Raw genomic sequence first — 15,346 nt, 5'->3', positions numbered from 1 at the left:
ATCGATGTGGTAACACAAATCTTTTAGTCCCCTGCCTTAAGAAAACTTTGACTCAGATTAATACGGGAATAAATCAGTTCTGTTGCTCTCTGGAAAAAGCACAGAATGTGGTGGGGTGGAAGGGACCCACAGGGATCATCAATCCAAATCCTGGCCTTGCACAGGACACCCCAACAATCCCACTGTGTCCCAGTAATCCACTCCTGGAGCTCTGGCAGCCTTGGGGCTGTGCCCACTGCCCTGGGGAGCCTGGGCAGTGCCAACCACCCTCTGGGGGAAGAACCTTTCCCTGAGATCCAACCTGACCCTGCCCTGAAAAACAGTCCTGAGAACAAGCAGATATTTTCCATTGTAATACAGCCCAATTGGGTTGTGTGTATGTGTATATGTGTGTGTATATATATATATATATATATATATATATATTATATACAGCCTTTTACATTTGTATTTCCATATTTCCCACAGACTGTAGCGCTGGGAATGTGTCCATCCACTCTCATGCACAAACACTGTCACCTCTCAACAGAACCACCACCTCTCTCTCTCTCTCCACACTTTGTACAACTACTGCTGCACATTGTCCCTCTGGCCAAGAGCCTCCAATGGCTCTGGAAGCTCCAACATCCTCAAACAAAAGGGTTTTTTAGCAGAAATTTAAGAAAATTCCCCCTGATATTAACTGTTTTCACAGCCATGGCAATGGGTTATCTGTCATCATTAAAAAAAACACCCCGAGAAAAATACAGTTCGAAGCTCTCAATGAGTATTTTCAACTGATGATTTACAGAACTGTCTTTTCACAAAGTAAAATCTTATTCCAGTAAGCAACTCTCAACAAAAAGCAACTAATGAATGTACCCTTATCTCTCCTTTTTCTTGTCCAAGGGAAGCCATCAACTGGCAGAAATGAAACAAATTTGAAATATATAATAATATATATATTTTTTCCCATATTGTAGCAAGAAATGCTGAAATAATTAATAACACCGAGAAGTCTAATTACCTGCATATTTCCATTTATTAATTCAGTTACTAATGTGACCCTGACATCATTCTTCCATTTACAGTCAGACCCTTTATCTGATTGATCTCCAAAGCAGAGAGTTTCCCAAAGTGTCCCAAACTTACTGTCTTATCTTCTGTTTCAGACACTGGCGATAAAGTTTTAAAAATAACTTGAAATGCCTTTTAAAATTCAAATGAAAGGCAGAGATACATCTCATTACCCGTGATTGCTATTGACAAAAATAACCCATATCACAGGGCTTCTATCTCCCGTCTCCACAGCCTGATCCTGAGCCTCTGCAGGCAAAAAAAAAAAAGAAGTCGTGTAAAATGGAAATATCAGACTCCTACTCGTGAAATGAGAGTTCCCAACAGCTCTGATAATGGTTCCATAAGGTATCCACTGCAGACAGAAATTCAGAAGACTCCAAACCTCTGAATTTTAAATATATTTAACCATTTGCCTTACTCAGTGGTTTCTTTTTGCCAGGGAAGTTGCTGAATTAGAGATGCTGCAGTTAAACCTTGAGAGTCACCTGGACTCGGATGCTGAAAATCAGCAACTTCCCCCCCATGGTTCTGAAAGTTGTTTTTTTTTATTGGACCAAAAAGCCTAAAGAGCCTTTTACACAAAAAGAACCCCCCCAACCCACCCCTCCAAACCTGTGTTTTGATCAAGTCACATCTACATACCCCTGTACTGCAAATCTTTAAGGATAAAGGAAAAAAAAAAAAAAGAGCAAAACTGGCAGTGTAAAGTTCTAACAGTGGATTTTAAGACTTTTTCATATATTCACAGGGGTCAGGAGCAGATATTGGCAGCAAAAAAAAGACATTGGAAGAAATATGGGTCAAATGTGATCCCTGAGTCACAAGTGAAGCTCTCAGACTCCCTCCAAGGATGCAGAGGGTTCAGAAATATTTATTAATAGAAATCTGAGCTCTCCTGAGTTTCCTGTCATTAGACAAAATACCTCCTTTTTTGTGATGCCTGACTAGCTGTTATCCTTCTACCTCCAAGGAAGCTGCATTTTGGGGATGGGAGCTGTAATTTTATTATGCATGCAGCTTTTTAAATGCTCCTGGTATCCTGGAAGAGACACCTGACAAATTGTGCTGTAGCCAGAGTGGGTTTCTTGGAAGGAAAATGTTATAAAGAGTAAAAATACTGTTACAATATCCATAGCTGCACCATTTAATCGGCTGTTTGGTGAAATTTCTTTTAGAGTCAGATCATCTTTCATTCTTTTGTAGTTTAAACATAAGGATCACCGTTTTATATGCAATTAGTAGTGAACAAGCAATGTTCACACACAGATACACACAGAATCTGTTCATACACACAGATTCATGGAATATTTTGGGCTGGGAGGGATATTAAAGATCATCCAGTTCCACCCCTGCCACGGGCAGGGAACACTTTCCACTGGCCCAGGTTGCTCCAACCTGGCCTTGGACACTCCCAGGGATCCAGGGGCAGCCACAGCTTCTCTGGGCAACCTGTGCCAGGGCCCCACCACCCTCCCAGGGAAGAATTCCAGCCCTCAAACCCTGTAGGATGGGACACCTCCAGTGGGGCACGTGCTGAAAGCCTCCTGGAACAAGTGAGGCTCTTTTGCTCTGGAAAAGAGAGATCCTGAGGACATTATATCAACAACTCAACAGAGCTGATAAAACAAACTAAAAGGGTAAATATATCTTTTTTTCCTTTGTATTCACACTTTGTGTTGACACATCAGAGCTTTTTTTTCCAGGAATGAAATGCCAGCAGACAGGGACGGGAGGTTGTCCGAGTTCGCGTTTGTGCCACGGTGCTCTGAGCTGCAGAAAGATAAAAAATTCCCTCTGTGTAAAGAAAAAAACAACCCCAAACACATCCTACTAACTCTATTAAAGGCAATACCCACCATCAGCCCAACAAAATACCAACTCCTCCCTCCCAAGGTACATTTAGGAGTTGCCTCTTTGGAAGATATTTTGCTTTTGTCAGTCACTCGAAGGATTCCCTCTTATCCTCTGCGTCCCAACATGGGAACAATTCCCAGCAACTCTTTCCAGAGGTCACCACTTAATCCAGAGAAGAATATGTGGCAGGTGAGTGACAAACATTAGGAACAGGCAGTGTCTTCCTTTTGGCCACCAACATGGGATAAATCAGAAAAGTGCCCAGAGCAGATACCAAAAAGTGGCCTAAGACCCTTCACTGCTTCCCAACACACTCCAGGATTTAGGCCCTTCCTAATCTATTGGGTGAAAGGAGGAAAAAACCCTGTTTGAAGTTCACCAGGAGGATGAACATTTGTGTTTTATTCTCAGTTTTCAGTGACCTGCTAACCTCTCTCAGGGATTAACTGGAATTGCCCACAGGAAACCATCAGCCCTGTATTTTGGGATCAAACATCATTATCATAGAAGAGTTGCCATATATAAACCATGTATAGTACCCAAAATAATTCTGTAATATGAGAGGACTGGTAGTATCACCCTGTTCTTTATTAGCATTTCTTAGACTTGTTCATTTTATAAAACCCATACAATTTGTACAACCTATACTCATATCAGATATTCAGGCACAGAGTATGTTACCAAATAGGTATTTTCCAGCTAAAAATCCCAGCAGTTGCTCCCCTCATTCAAACCAAGCCATGCCATCCTGTTTGGAGTTAAATTTCTCATTGACTCTTGTATTGATTTTCCTAAAAAATAACAAAAAAATAAAGAGGACAACGTGACAACTGTCACTATCTGCTGATTATCAGCCAGACCCCACATACCTCACAAAACTTGTGGGCAAAAATTATGAATTTATTATTATTAAATTATGAATTTATGCTAATTTACGCTGAATTTACACAAGATTAGTGTAAAGGTATATAAAGCCCCAAATTGCTTTGGGAGCATCAAGGCATCTCTAGTTCTGCATGAGCTTCATTTTCTTAATTGAAACTAATTTTTAACCCAATCCAGGAAAAATAACAAATGTCAAGAAACCTTTTTTTTTTTTTTATTGACCATTTGCTGCACCAGGTCCCTGGATCCAGGGAGCACATTGGTTCAATCCAAATTTCTCCTGATATAAGCCCAACTCACCTAATGAGATAATGAGACATATCACTATGCATTGCTGGGCCCCTGAGGAATCTCCTTAAAATTCGGAAATAGTCCCATTATCAACCACTTCTTTTTTCTTTTTTTTTCCTGTGAACGCATTTTTAAAATTATTTAACAACATTTACTGCAAACAGAGTAGTATCCACGACTTATGACTATCCTCACAGTGGGATATGACTCAAGAAAATAAAGAACTGATGGCTGAATATGCAGAATTGGGTTTAATATTTTTATATTTAACACTGGACAGGAAAAATGACAAATGAGGAAACCAAGAGTGTTTTACAGATTTCATTGCCCTACAGCTTCCAGACTGTCACACCTTGGAATAATAAGAATAAAAGGCTACAGGTACACAACAGTAACATTCTACTTCAGCTATAAATAAACTCAGTAGGAATAAAAATAGACCAGGATGGAGATCCCAGCATTCATTCCAAGGACTCAGCTTGAACCAGTCAATACAATTTCCCATTATCACAAAAATCAAGTTAAAAAGTGATGCTTCTAAAGTCTCCACGAAGAAGCTTGAGCTCCCTTTCATTTTCTTTTGCTGGAAATTGTTATGGCTGTTCTTGGAAGACTGATTTTTGTCACTGTAAAATTCACTCCTACTGTTTGGGTCTTAAAGTAAGTGATTCGAGTCTGTTTTTCTTTTACCTCAAATATAACAACCAAGGAACAAATTCTCCCTAATTGGAACAGAACTGCATTTCATTTGTGACTGTTCTGTGACATTTCTGAAAAGTTAATTTGAACCCAGAAAGCCAATTTACATGGATAAATCCCTGGCAACATCCTGCTCTACCGGGGTTTTTAATTATTTTTTTTTTTCCTAGCAAAGCACTGAAAAAACTGCCAAAAATTCAATTATTAAAAGTGTGTGTAAAGCCTTAACTCACCTGGCTTTTACAAATGTGTCAGCCAAAGACAAATGGACAGGAAAAGAGAGATTCTTGGCTAGATCCGGGCTCTTCCTTAGGCTTGGACACTTCCAGGGATCCAGGGGCAGCCACAGCTTCTCTGGGCAACCTGTGCCAGGGCCTCCCCACCCTCCCAGCCAAAAATTCCTTCCCAATATCCCATCTATCCCTGACCTCTGGCAATGGAAGCCATTCCCCTTGTCCTGTCACATTTTGATATCCCAAATATGTATTTCCATATGCACATCTGTGACATATAAAAAGAGGCATCTGATAGGGACAAAAATCTGGAAAGAAAACTGCTGAATAAATGTAAAACATATTGAGGTGTTTAAACTCTGAATACTGAGGTGCTCAATTCTGAATATTGAGGCGTTTAAATCCTTGAATATTGAGATGTTTAAATTCTGAATATTGAGGTGCTCAATGAATATTGAGGTGCTTAGTTCTTGAATACTGAGGTGTTTAAATCCTTGAATATTGAAGTCTTTCAATTCCGAATATTGAGGTGCTCAGTTATTGAATATTGAGGTGTTTCAATCCTTGAATATTGGGGTATTTAAATTCTTCAGTATTGAGGTATTTCAATTGTGAATATTGAGGTGCTCAGTGAATATTGAGGTGTTTAAATCCTTGAATATTGAGGTGTTTCAATCCTGAATATTGAGGTGTTTCAATCCTGAATATTGAGGAGTTTAAATCCTTGAATATTGAGGTGTTTCAATTGTGGATATTGAGGTGCTCAATGAATATTGAGGTATTTAAATTGTGAATATTGAGCTGTTTCACTTTTCCCTGCAACACAAAAAACCCCAAACATCTCTCTATGAGCCATATTACTGAGATGCCTCAAAAAAGAAAGCATTAACATAATTAAAAATAAGCATCCTAGCCATTTGTGTTTATTAAGCCCAATGTAATTATCAGAGACATTCTGTACCCGATGTTGCCTTTGCAAACAGACGAGCCCAGCATTGCAAACAGCCCCATTCCTACCCACGGATGCATATTTATGTGCCCATTTGTAAACATTTTATTTAGCTGATTTTCAGTCATCAGCTTCTAAGGCGTTTAAGCACAGTTTAATTAAATTCCATGGACTTACAAACAATTAGCGTGCACTCGTTTCAGAAGATGCTCAGCAGCCAAATGTTCAGTGGGTTATTATCATTTTTGGTGATCATGAAGTGTAAATTAATGAGAAGTTAAGATGGAGGGGCTGTGATTTATCTCAGAGAATGTAAAGTGTTTATTACACTAGTGAATTAATTTATACCAGATTGAAGAGAACAGTGTATTTTGTTACCTTTTTAGGAGATTTCCACTCCTACAGCTACTCAAACCAGCCAGAATGGCTTAATTATTGTGCCTTTGCAGGGGTGATAAATGTTCAGTCTTAAATGATGAAAGATAAATATAAAAATCACAGAATCATGGAATGGTTTGGATTGGAAGGCACCTAAAAGATCATCTCCTCCCACCCCCTCCCATGGGCAGGGACACCTTCCACTAGCCCAGGTTGCTCCAAGTCCCGTCCAACCTGGCCTTGGACACTTCCAGGGATCCAGGGGCAGCCACAGCTTCTCTGGACAACCTGTGCCAGGGCCTCCCCACCCTCCCAGGGAAGGATTTCTTCCCAATATCCAATCTAAATCTCACCTCTTTTAGTTTAAAACCATTCCCCTTGTCCCATCACTACCTGCCCACGTCAAAAGTCACTCTCCCTCCTTTTTGTAAGCCCCCTTTAAGTACTGGAAACACTCATCTGAACTCCTGTGTGGCTCAAGTAGTTCATTAAATAACAAATACATTGAACACACAAGAAGTGAAGGTCAAGATGGCAAAAGGCCCTCACAGTTCAATGCTCCACGTCCTCCTTGTAAACAACGTGCAGCCACAGAGCCTCAAAAATATCCAATTAGGGAATACTCAGTGAGGATTCAAAACTAGACAAACAAGCCAAAAGACAAAATTTGAATGTAAATACATCCAAAAATTAAAATCAACAAATGTGAGAAGGATGCAAGTACCATAAAAGTGATGCTTTTTCAATGCAAACTCTTCTACTGTGACCCCTCCATGATCTGCTCCCCTTCCAATGCTCCCTTTGTCCATGCAGGGACATCTCCCAGGCAAATGATGTTTTTTCCCAGGGAAAAAAACCAAAACTCTTCAGTTTTTTTTTCCCAGGTATTGTTTTCCCTCTGCCTTCCAGCCATCTGCTCACATGTCAACATTCCAGGTTTCGAGGTGGATAACGAGGCAAGTTCTTGCAAGCACAATATCTGCCCTCCAGGTCTCCTCAGAATAACAGGTAAAAATCACCTTGAACTCTAAAGCCTCACAAGTCTAATTCTTTCTGCCACTCAACCTGTGACCACTTGCAGAGATGTTCTTAATTTCCAGCATGATTCTTTGGATAATAACAATTTCTGGAGGTTGGTGTTCCAACAGTGGATTGATCTGCAGCTGCTCTGCAAACAGTGCTCATATATTTTAAAGCCTGGAGGAATCCTGAACTCGGGTGTTCAGAAGCACAACAGACAAGTCTAAGGAAGAGAGAAGTGAATGTATGAACATAACTCCTTTGATAAGGGGCTGGATGTAAAACCCAGACCTGGGAGGCCAAAAGAGAACCCCCAGATGGAGCAAATTACTATGCAAGCAAAGGGTGTAAGTGTTAGATCAACCTTTTCTTTTCAGAGAAGTCAGCAGAGAGATCCCTCAGTGAGAATGTGATAAGGAATTACGTTACTCCACAAACAATGAAGGCTTCAGAGAGACAGGAGAGAGATCAGTGGAAGAGCAGATAAGGGTAAAGACTGAAGCAAAGTTGAAAATTTAAAGAAAACTATTGTCTATTCAGGATTTAACCACGCAGGAAATCCCGAAATAGCACTTAGTTTTAATCACCTCAAAGTTACAAACCAAATCTGTGGAGATTTTAAAAGAAAGATGCTTTAAAAAGTAACATTCAAACTTCTCAGTCTTTCTAAATGAAGTCCCTTCTGTGCATGAAGTCACCCTTGTCTCTCCCAAAATGTCACATCCCATTGATTCATGTCTCTACACGAAGTAGTCTGAGATGTTCTCTCAGATGTTTCAGAGCTCCAGGTTTTGCAGGTACTTCTGTGAGGTTCTGCAGGTGCCACTTCTCTTTTGCTTCACAGCTGGTGGGCACTCACAGAATCTGCTGGGCATTCAATCTTAGGTGCTTAGTTTATGTGCCCATAAAGATTTCCTAAATATTAACATTTAAAGTTTTATATTGAATTGTTTTTTTTACAAGAGAAACATGTTTTAACAACCTGGTCAACATCCTTATCCACTGAATATATTCCAGTTGTTTAATTTCACTAATTTGAAGATCAGAATTGTACCATAAGACTCGATTTTGTAAGATTATGCACCATCTACTATAACACTTATTTGCTATTAAGACTTTCATGATGAAAGAGTAATAATATATTCATATTAGCTACAGATCTTACAGTAAATCCTGGGAGACTTTGCATGCATCCATCAAAGTCAGTGGAAAATAGGAAATGCAGATGTAAAGGCAGTGCTGAGACAGCTCTTCAAGCTACAATTCATTTGTGTCTGCATTCAGCTCCAGAAAGTCTGATGACATCCATTCCAAACTGGAATGTCATGGAGACAATCAGGCAGCAAAGGGAGAGCCAGCCCTGGGTCAGTGGGTACTGAAAAATAAGTTTGGGAGTTGTCAGCAAAAATGTGACACTAAAACCTGTGAGCATGAACAAATAGTGCCCTGAAGAAAGATATAAATACAGGGTGGAATAGAAAGTCAAATGATATCGCTGTGACTATGAGCAATTTGGGACACTCCAGAAACAAAAGGGCAAATATCATATTGGCAGAATGAGAACCTGAAGAAGGGCAACATAGTGCAGACTTAATATTAAAAAAAAAAAAAAGAAAAAAACAATGAGGAAATGCATCAATCTCAGTGCCCACAGCAGCACATGAACCCGAAGGAAATACAAAAAATACAGATGTGGCAATATTGAGCTGGGACCAGCATGGAATCTAAAGACAATATTTGGAGAGGACTGTCAGATACGTGAACAAAACAAATTTCATCTGCAAATATGACATATGCTTCTAGGTTCTTTTTTTCATTTCCATGGCTGCATAGCTGGTGGGAGATCCCCTCAAGAGCTTTTCTGAGAGGCTCTTGTGCAGTTCTGCGTGTGAAGGCACCGGAATGATGTTCCATTATTCACTGAGAGAGTCATCGAAGAGCCACAGGACTCTGAGCTTGCTGTGACACTGCCAGGCTCCCCTCCTGCACACAATAAATGCAGAGACAGTCTAGACTAAACCTCCTCCACTGGGTTTTACAAGGAAACTCATCTCCCTTTCCTCTAGCACTGCTGGGGCAGGACTGAGACCCCCGGGCTCAGTTGCCTCCAAAAGCCTGCAGGTGATTTGAGCTGGCAATAAATGATCAGGCTTGCCAGGGAAGGAGGGATTAGTTTTGGTACCGAGCCTGAGGATTGCTTCCTTATCAACAGTAATTAAAATTATATATTTTAAAAAGAAATGAGCTTAGAGCAAGATGGAGATGGTTTAAAGCTGCCGAAACTGAAGAGAAAAAGGTAACGGAAGATGAATGTTTTGAATTAAAAATTGCCAACTCATTTGGAAGTTGCCTGCATTTCCAAAATCGATAATTACCAAAAGAGTGAGATTGTGATGGGCTCAGGGTGTCTCTTTTATTTATTGAGGGGCTGAAGTAGTGCAGGAAGAGAAGGCAGAGTCTTTGGAGCAGCAACCTGCTGCTTTCCTGCTCCTGGGAATGAGAGTTCTGGGCTTTGGAAGGAGAACACAAGCTGGAAGTTGAGGTTATTAAGCTGAAGGAGTGGACACAGTAGCATTGCCAAGGATGGCAAAGAACAGAAATCTTCAGGTTGGGTTACAATTATAACCAAGGATTCGTTGTATTTCCTATTTTACTATTTCTATTTTTACTATTTCATCTGTTCCTCAACTCTTCCAATATTAAACTCAGGAGATGATTTAAGCTGTAGGTTTACTCAAGCCTGAGCTCTCTTGTCCTCTTCCCACTATGATCAAGTTGTGTCTTCCTCTCTACCAAGAGAATCGTGAAAAAATGGGAAAAATCTTAGTACAGCTGAAATATTTTTAAAATATTTTACTCAGAGAGGGTACAATGAACAAGAGAAAAAGATAATAAATGATTGTCAGAGCAGAAGACTCCAGTAAGAGTATCCAAGGAGTTAACAGGATCAGAAAGAGATTGTGATGGGAATCTGGAGCTTAACAGGCTGATTTTGCTAAATGTAATTTAAATGCCCTTGAACGTAATAAGAAACTGCATGATCAAAGAATTGATGTTGATCAAAGAACGGACATCGATCAAATCACCCAATAAAGAATTTATTGGTCAGCAAATAAGAAAAAGCCAAAAAATTCCTCAATAGGTTCAACAAGATGTGATGTAAATGGGTAATTAATAAGTGACAATAGGAAAAGATAAGAAATGGCTGTTAACAAAGAAAAGAATGATGGAGAGGCAACAATCTAATTATCAGGAGTCTGGTGCAAGACACAAGCTGAGACAAACATCTAAAAGCCAATTGTTGTCCTGCCCAGCTCCCATTGCTGCAGCACCTGAACAGTCAAAGCTCTCAATACATCTGTTCTCACAACACCCTCTGAAAAGGGGCAATATTGGGATTTCTTTTGAAAGAAGAGAGAGCTGAGCAATGTCGTTCCAAGGCCCAGCTCCCCAGAGGAGTCTGTGTCTTACTTTCATTGATGTGGCTCAGATGTTCTGCTGAAACACAAAACCTGTGAGAAAACAGGGAACTGGAGCTAAATCCAGAGGTTTCCTTCTCTTAACTGAGCAAACTATCCCAAAATAAGGCAAATCCTTCCCTAAAGGGCACCAGTGGTGGAGTTGAGGACAGCAAGGTGTTGTCCCTTAATCAAACTCCCCTCATTGCTAATATTTTATAAAGAGCAATAACGTTGGTGAGGAGATGAAAAGGAACTTTCCAGCCCACAACAGAGGCAGGACTGGAAGCAACAAGATACAAAAATGGCTCTGGGGACGGGCAGTAATCAAGATAAAACCAAACTGCAATCACAGCCCAGCACGGCGAGTACACCAAGAGCCCAACTGCTGCATCCAGCGTGCTGGGAAGAATTAAAGGGAGGAGAAAACCTCTCTTCGGCAATAACACTAAAGCCAGATAAAAGCTGCTGGGCTGTCCTTAATCCCATTGAGTAATTTTTCACACTTCTGGATGGCAGTTTTCCCCCCTGGAAGCTGTAATTCTCACCCCCGTGGAGCTGCCTCTCCGTGGCGCTGGGGGACAATAGATCTCCCACACAGCATCCATAAATACATGGGATATACACACCAGTGGCAACCACAGATAAATTAGTGTCAGGGGCTCTCCTGCCCCGCTGGCATCCCCATCTCTCATGATTTACATCCATTTACCAGCTGTGCCTCCTCATCCCTCATTTGCTGTTGTTGCATTAAACAGCTCTCGTGGTGTTTCCCATCACCACCTCCCCCAAAACGCTCAGGGGATGCTTTGCTCTGCCTGGAAATGATAGTGCTGGAGGTATCTTCTCACTCTTCTGGGAAGGACTCTGCTTTTATATGGTTTAACACTCTGCTTCTGACCTCCCTGCCAACACAAACTTGCTGCTAAAATGGGGAGAAAAAACAAAACCAGAAAGCACTAAAAACCAATAAAATTAAAGAGCATAAATGTATCCCGAGAACCAGGAGTGCTGGATGCAGCCGACAGAGCCACTGCCAGCAGAGTGGAACAAAGAGAATGGAGCTGATTTGAATAGGAGCATTCAGGAGGAAGCATTGCTGGCACTCAGACACACAACAACAATTATCTTCCCAATCCAATTTCCACAGAAAACCAGAGACTGAGCACAGCAAAGAAGTGCCAGCATGTTTTAAGAGCATGAAACTTTCACAGGAGAGCTGGAGAGGTACTTCTGACAAGGGATGGAGGGACAGGACAAGGGGGAATGGCTTCCCACTGCCAGAGGGCAGGGTTAGATGGGATATTGGGAAGGAATTCTTGGCTGGAAGGGTGGGGAGGCCCTGGCACAGGTTGCCCAGAGAAGCTGTGGCTGCCCCATCCCTGGAAGTGTCCAAGGGATGGACAAGTGTCCAGGTTGGACAGGGCTTGGAGCAACCTGGTCTAGTGGAAGGTGTCCCTGTCCATGGCAGAGGTGTGGAATGAGAGGATCTTTAAGTTCCCTTTCAACCCAAAGCATGCCAGGATTTTATGATTATCAGAGTAAAGCCAGCACTGCTTTTTAAACCAGATTAAGGTACCTCAGTCTCCCATCTGAGCTCTACCTCTGTCTCCTGCTTGAGCTCTCTGGCAACACTGTCCCCCTACAACCTCCTGGATGTTTCCACTCCTGAGACAGAACCTCACAATTCCTCCACTAAAAAGCCAGGAATTAAATGTGTTCTCACCCATGGACCACAAGGGTATTTTTAGACACCCAGCAGAGACACCCAGTGCTCCAAGTTACCACCAGAACTTGAGTGGGCTGATGTTTCTCCCCGAATACAGAGCTCAAAGCTGGTGAAAGCTTTCACTCAATCAAACATTTTGAGTAAGAGGAATAAAAGAAAATATTTCTGCTGCAGGAATGTCAAAATATTTGGTTTCAGTGGAACGCTCTAACAGAATATCCAACTCAAGAGAAATGAATAAAAACTTGGAAAGCAATCAGTGTTCGTAAAATTTCTTCCTTTTCAACTTCTCGCCCCAAGTTTGGAAAAAAATTACTAAAATTTCTGAAGTTTCTCACGATCTAGAAATGTTCTCTCAGCTCTACTGTCTGTTAAAAAGCTTTTCTCAAGAAAATGTGTATCAGAAGACTTGATCACCAATGTTTTCCAGTGCCAGGGAGTCCTGACCAGTAAATCTTGTTAAAGGTCTCCACAGCAAGGGCTAAGTTTGAGATTAAATGAAGAAAAGGGAAACCTGACCCTCCCTCCAAAGTCCCTTTTCTGACAAGAAGGTGACAAATACAAACCTTTACATTGTAAAACTACACCAATTTAAACCAGTTTTCACCTTATCTTTCTATTATTTCCTACCCAGACCAAGGGTGTTAAATAAAATATTAGGATATACTCATAACCTGTGCAAATGACTGGTAAGGCAGAGATTCCCAAAGTGATAATTCCCTAAAATTTCTAATCAAATCAAAAATTAAGCCAGCAAGAAGAAATCCATCTGTCCCTTGAGAAAAATTCCAGTGTAACCAATGGAAAATTACAGCAATTCTGTGGATATTCTTGAATGGCCTTATACAACTACAGGAAGTTGTTATCCTACTTTATGAAATATATGACACCAACATTCCTGATTAAATTATCCAAGCTTCTCAAGCCTCCTTTGGAGAAAAAACAAACGAAATTATGGAGAACTCACAGAGAGATATCACAAAAGTTAAAAAAGTTAAAAATCTTTCAGGGATGAACACCAATGTATAAAACAAGTCCTGTTGAATTAAAGAATAAAAAGTTCTGTGGTTTTATAAAATGAAAGTTTGTGGAAACACACATTTGATGGAAATATGTAGGGCAAGACAAAACATTTATTTGGAATGAGGGGGTGATTTTATCCATTTATCATAAGCAAAAGGAATTATTTGTTAGGGGTTAGTCAAATATAAGTGTATGTGGAAGTGTCTCCTTGGAGAACAGGTGAGAAACTTGGATATTTGTACAATGCAGTTTTCTTAAGGAATTTTGTGTCTCAGGGTTCAGATTTGCAAGATTTTCTCGCTCTAATAAAGAAATGTAAATCTTTACAAAAGGCCAGGGGATAAACTCTGCTGTTGACTCATCCAAAGGAAGAGCTCTGGAGTTGTGGTTCAGCACCCAGCTTGTTCTGAGAGGGAATTTCCCTGGGAAACAAAGAATTTGTTTGGGTTTAGAGGGGTGAAAAAATAACAATTTGCCAGGAAAGTAACACAGAGAGAAAAGCAGCTCAGAGAAACCTCGTCTGAAAACCTATTTGAGTGAGAAAGAAGCTGAGAGCTTCACACAAATAAAAAAATAAATAAAGTACAGGAAGAAAAACACCATTAAATCTGGAGCCAGGAAAAGGAACATTTAGGAGAAGAGAAATTGTAGTCACATAAGGTTCCCTTTCCTCCAGGAACACTTGCAAGTAGGAGTTTCATGACAATGAAAATAGGTGAAAAGTCTTATATATATATAATATATATATTTTATATATTTTTATACATAATATAAAATATATATTGTTATATATTTTTATACATACTATATAATATATATTATATATATACTTATATATAATATATTATATATTTTATATCTTTTTATATAATATATATTTTATATATTTTATATAATATATAATATATATATATCACAAAGCCTAGCCACGATGATCTTATATATATTTTATATATATATTTTAAATATATATAATATAATTATATATAATATATATTTTATGTATATTATATATTTTATATATATTATATATTTTCTTATATACACACACACACAGCAGATTCACCACCAGTGGTAAAGAGAATAAAATCCCTTTCATACAAAATATACACATGAAACCAAACCAACCTGTTGATCTCAAGTCATTTTTGCTGCAGAAAAAGAGGTAACAAGTGTTATTAAACCTTTCCCAGTTCTCTGCTGGTTCAACACCAAACCTCAGACTCTCCAAATTTTCCTTCCCCTCATTTTCCTCAAGTAACTCTGACACACTACTGAGACACCATCAGGCTTTTCCACACAACTGGAAACTTGGACTAGTTTAATTGAATGAAAATACATAGATTATTCTGGAATTATCTCTTTGCAAAGTAAAATGAGTTCCTTCCTCTCATCCTGGAAGGGACGTGAAACATTGTGCCGTGTTTTTCTTAAAATAATCATGACTAAGATAAAGCAAGAGGAAAAAGGTGAGTATTTCTCTCATTTTTACTGATTGCAATTAAAAAACTAAACTAAACAGAACAAAAAAAAAAAAGGAGAAAAATAAAACAAGTATATAGGGGGGTATTTAAAGCAGAAGAAGGAAAAGGCAGCTGTAGGAATCAAGCTGTAGAGTTTGAAAAGCTCTGCTCAAGATTTAGTGACCAGAATTGGAGCACTGATTGTTTTAATCTGCCACTATCACTTCACTTGTCTGTTGTCATGGATTTTATAGTAACAGGGAATCAGAGCTCCACTAATCACTTACACACTAATCACCATAACA

The sequence above is a fragment of the Pipra filicauda genome, unplaced genomic scaffold (genome assembly GCF_003945595.2).
Source record: "Pipra filicauda isolate LSUMZ 115617 unplaced genomic scaffold, ASM394559v2 scaffold78_size3787270_pilon, whole genome shotgun sequence".
In the NCBI taxonomy this organism is placed as follows: domain Eukaryota; kingdom Metazoa; phylum Chordata; class Aves; order Passeriformes; family Pipridae; genus Pipra; species Pipra filicauda.
This window is presented reverse-complemented; position numbering follows the sequence as displayed.